This window comes from Priapulus caudatus, unplaced genomic scaffold (assembly GCF_000485595.1).
Source record: "Priapulus caudatus unplaced genomic scaffold, Priapulus_caudatus-5.0.1 Scaffold98, whole genome shotgun sequence".
In the NCBI taxonomy this organism is placed as follows: Eukaryota; Metazoa; Priapulida; class Priapulimorpha; order Priapulimorphida; family Priapulidae; genus Priapulus; species Priapulus caudatus.
In genome coordinates, this window is record NW_014577159.1 from 480,856 (window position 1) to 486,851 (window position 5,996).

Genomic DNA, 5,996 nt, shown 5'->3' on the forward strand with positions numbered 1-5,996 from the left:
AATCAGGAGCCTCGTAGCAGCCGGCCAATCAGGAGCCTCGTAGCAGCCGACCAATCAGGGGCCTTCTAGCAGCAGACCAATCGGGTGCCTCGTAGAAACTGACTAATCAGGAGCCTCCTAGCAGCCAGCCAATCAGGAGCCTCGTAGCATCCGGCCAATCAGAAGCCTTCTAGCATCCGACCAATTAGGCGCCTCCTAGCAGCTAACCAATCAGGAGCCTCGTAGCATCCGGCCAATCAGGAGCCTTCTAGCATCCGACCAATCAGGCGCCTCCTAGCAGCTAACCAATCAGGAGCCTCATAGCAGCCGACCAATCAGGGGACTCGTAGCAGCCGGCCAATCAGGAGCCTCGTAGCAGTCGACCAATCAGGAGCCTCGTAGCAGTCGGCCAATCAGGAGCCTCCAAGCATCCGACCAATCAGGAGCCTCCTAGCATCCGACCAATCAGGCGCTTCCTAGCAGCTGACCAATCAGGAGCCTCGTATCAGCCGACCAATCAGGAGCCTCGTAGCAGCTGGCCACTCGGGAGCCTTGTAGCAGCTGGCCAATCAGAAGCCTCCTAGCCTCCGACCAATCAGAGGCCTCCTAGCAACCGGCCAATCAGGGCCCTCGTAGAAACTGTCCAATCAGGAGCCTCGTTGCAGTCAGCCAATACCTCGTTGAAACCGACCAACCAGGAGCATCGTAGCAGCCGGCCAATCAGAAGCCTTGTAGAAACCGACCAATCAGGAACCTCGTAGCAGCTGACCAATCAAGGGCCTCGTAGAAACCGACCAATCAGGAGCCTCGTAGCAGCCGACCAATCAGGGGCCTCGTAGAAACCGACCAATCAGGAGCCTCATAGCAGTCGACCAATCAGGAGCCTCGTAGCAGCCGACCAATCAGGGGCCTCGTAGAAACTGACCAATTAGGAGCCTCGTAGCAGCCGACCAATCAGGAGCCTCACCAATCAGGGGCCTCCTAGCAGCCGGCCAATCAGGAGCTTCGTAGCAGCCGACCAATCAGGAGCCTCGTAGCAACCAACCAATCAGGAGCTTCGTAGAAACCGACCAACCAGGAGCCTCGTAGCAGCCGGCCAATCAAGAGCCTTGTAGCAGCCAGCCAATCGGGAGCCTCGTAGCAGCTGGCCAATCAGGAGCCTCCTAGCATCCGACCAATCAGGGACCTCCTACCAACCGGCCAATTAGGGGCCTCGTAGAAACTGACCAATCAAGAACCTCGTAGCAGCCGGCCAATCAGGAGCCTTTTAGCATCCGACCAATCATGCGCCTCATAGCAGCTGATCAATCAGGAGCCTCGTAGCAGCTGACCAATCAGGGGCCTCGTAGAAACCGACCAATCAGGAGCCTCGTAGCAGCCGACCAATCAGGAGCCTCGTAGAAACTGACCAATCAGGAGCCTTGTATCAGCTGACTAATCAGGAGCCTCGTAGCAGCCGACCAATCAGGGGCTTCGTAGAAACCGACCAATTAGGAGCCTCGTAGCAGCTGACCAATCAGGGGCTTTATAGAAACCAACCAATTAGAAGCCTCGTAGCAGCCGACCAATCATGGGCCTCGTAGAAACCAACCAATCAGGAGCCTCGTAGCAGCCGACCAATCAGGAGCCTCGTAGAAACCGACCAATCAGGAGCCTCGTAGCAGCCGACCAATCAGGGGCCTCCTAGCAGCCGGCCAATCAGGGGCCTTGTAGCATCCGACCAATCAGGAGCCTCGTAGCCACCGGCCAATCATGGGCCACCTAGCAATCGACCAATCGTGGGTCGATCGATCAATAACAAAATTCTCAAGTTATATGAAAACGACTTACTTTGTGTGTTTTTCCACGATATGAAGCGAGGCAACGTCTTCCTACAGGGCGTCGCTAGTAAAATGGGCACTTGATTTACGTCGCCTAAAAAAAGAGCAAAGTCATTTAAAACAAAACTATATCTTACACACCAGCTACCGACTACATTAACGGCTAACCTCGACTGTTTCGACATGCCGGACACTGACAGCCAACACTAACTAACGCAACATAAGCCTAAGCTGCCTAAACCTATTCTGTCTGACCTAAACTGCCTAAACCTAAACCTAACCTAACACACAAACGCGCACACACCATAACGCACGGGCACGCGCTCACATACACACACACGCACGCGCACACACACACACTCACACACGCACACACACCCACACACACACACGCATACACACACACACACACACACACACACACACACACACACACTCACAATAAGAAAAACACATCAGATTATATAAACATCTTCCCGAATGCGTTAACGGATAAGCGCAACCAATCACTCACCAACTTGCAATCTGGCAATGCTGTGTTAACACACGCTCAACCGGCTTATATGCCGCATTTCCTGCTAACAGACAGTAAGATGGCAAGGAAGCTAACACCAGCCAATTAACCAGTCTCGTCGCCGTGGTCCAGTCTGCTTGCAGTTATTATCAAGGCATTCACAATAGTTAACAGCGCCATGAATACTACCAATGCATGCAGCACGCACACGCTTATGCACACTTAGACACACACATATAAACTCACGCACACAGGCACAGGCACTCCTAAATGTCAAATGTCATATGTCAAATGTCAAAGCTCCTTACCTCTTACCCCTACCCCTACCTCTACCGCTAACCCTGACCCTAGCTTAGCGGGCGACTGGCACTTTTCGCTGACCATTTGACCAACGCCACTTGATATAGATATAAAAGTATAATTTTACACGTTAATGTGATCAATATACCTCACCAGCGCCTGGCCGGCATACATTTTCGATAGCTTACACACATACACACACACCAAGACACAAACACAAATACACACGCTAGCATATTTCATCACAACATACCTAAAGCATTACATACATACTTACACACCATACATACATACACTATTTAGCATCTCTAGAATACCATACATACATACATACATAACATACATTACATACATATACTACAGTAAAACATAGCTACATCCATGACATACATACATTACATACTACATACATCACTACATCAATCTACATAACATGTACATCATACATACATACATACCATACAGTACATACATAACATAACATACATACATACATAGCATACAGCATATACATACAGTAAACAATCTACATACACATACATACATAACATACAGTACATAATCATACAATCATCATACATACACTACATACTATACAACTAACATATCATTATAACAGACTCATACATACAAATACATACATATCATAACAGTCAACATACATACATACTACAACTACATAACATAATACATACATACATACATACTACTACATACATACATATCATACATACATACATACATACATACATACATACATACATACATACATACATAACATACATACATACATTACATATATCAACATACATAAATAATACTATACATACATACATACATACATACATGACATACATACATAATACATACATACATACATACATAACATAGCATACATACAGTACATAAAGCATACATAATACATCATACATACATCAATACATACATTACATACATAATAACATACATATCCATACATACATACATACATACATAGACTGCGCAAACATGACATACATACTACTAATACATACATACATACATACATACACTACATACATACATACATAACATACATCCTACAATAGCATCATACATACATCCATACATGACATCATACATACATCCAGTACATACATACACCATACATAATAATACATTACATACATACATAAGATACATACATACCATACAATAATGACATAATATACATCAATACATACATACACATACATAGATCGATATCAACATACATATATCATACACTATCATAATACATACATACTACTACATACATACATACATAAGTAAATAAACATACATACACATACGATACATATCATACATACATATCATACAACATACATACATACAGTACATACATACATCACATACATACATACATAACATACATACATACATACATACATATATACATAATACATTACATACATACATAACATACATACTAATACATACATACATACATAATAATTACAACATACATACTACATACATAGCATACATATCATACATACATACATTACTATACATACATACAATAGCATAACATACATACTAATCAATCACTACTATACATACATACATACATACATACATACATAGCATACATAATTCATAACATACATACATACATACATACATACATATACATACATACATATCTACATACATACATACATACATACATACATACATACTACATAACATACATACATACATAACATACATGACATACAATACATACATACATACATACATAACATACATAAGAACATACACACATACATAATTACACATACATACATACATACATACAATTACATACATACATAATACAGATACATACATACATACATAATACAATACATATACAACATACATACATAACATAACATACATACATACATACATACATACATACATACATAGACATACATAAACATACAAATACTAATACATACCATCATACATAACAACATACACTTAATACATAATACAATCACATACATACATACATACATACATACACGGTGTGTGTGTGTGTGTGTTGTGTGTGTGTGTGTGTGTGTGTGTGTGTTTGTGTGTATGTGTGTGATTGTGTGTTGTGTGTGTGTGTGTGTGTGTGTGTGTGTGTGTGTGTGTGTGTGCGTGTGTGTGTGTGTATTATGTATGTATGGTGTGTGTCTTCTCGTCTGTCGTTGTAAGCATGTGTGTGTGTCTGTCTGTCTGTCTGTGTGTGTTATTGTGTCGTGTGTGTGTGTGGTGCGTGCGTGCGTGCGTGGTGTGACATGTGTCTGTGTGTGTGTGCTGTGTGTGTGTGTAGTGTGTGTGTGTTGTGTGTGGTAGTGTGTGCATCGTATGCCACGTGTATGCGTGCATGTTGATGCGTGTGTAGTGTACGTGTGTGCTGTATGTGTGTGATGTGTGTGTGTGGCTGTGTGTGTGTCCTGCGTGTGGGTTGTTGTTGGCATGCGTGGTGCGTGCGTTGCGTGCGTCGCGTTCGTGGTTGTGTGTGGTGTGACGACGTGTATGGGACGTCCAGGTTCGCAACGGATATAGACAATCTTTTGCGCGTCGGGCGCGTTTGTTGTTATTGCAACCGCAGCGTGAGAGACGAGACGCGTAAATTGCTTGTTTAGATTCTTGACATGTCTGTTGTCTGGAGGCCGGTATTTACTATAATATAGGATTGAGTGTCTGCTAGCAATTCCATCGCTTGAATAAGAGGCGAACGCGTGCTACGCCTGGACATATCAACAAGGAGGACAAAACATCAACGCTATAAGCGTTTAAACTAGATTTGAGGTAAACAACGCCAAGAGAATGCAATGACGCTTGAATACAGCCAGGGTGAAAATTACAGCCAGAGTGGGACTTCAAATCATAGAAGACTTTTTAGTCAGTGTGTATTCAGCAAGGTAAGTAATTTTTATGAATTAGTCTCCGACACATGGCTCGTTATTTCGTTTTCTTTACGCTGTGAAAATACCACGTGGTGTGAAATCTAATAGTATCACACGAGAATAATCGATGTGTTAAGTCATGTAAATAGGAAAGTCGATGAGTCTACGCGGATCCAGGCGTATTCGTGAAAACCACGGTTTTGTCTGTGACATAATCTTTTTACTATTATTGTATACGTATCTGCGGTCTGCGTCTTTTCTCTCTCTCTCTCGCTTCTCTTTCTCTCTCCTCTCTCTCTTTCTCTCTGCTCCCTCTACTGCTCTCCTCCACGCTCTCTCTCTTTTTCTCCTCTTTCCGCTTATTCCGGCCCTCTCGTCTCTCTCCTCTCTCTCTCTTCTCTCTCTCTCTCTCTCCTTCTCTCGCTCATTCTATGGGGGGGGGTGCGGTGGCAGCGT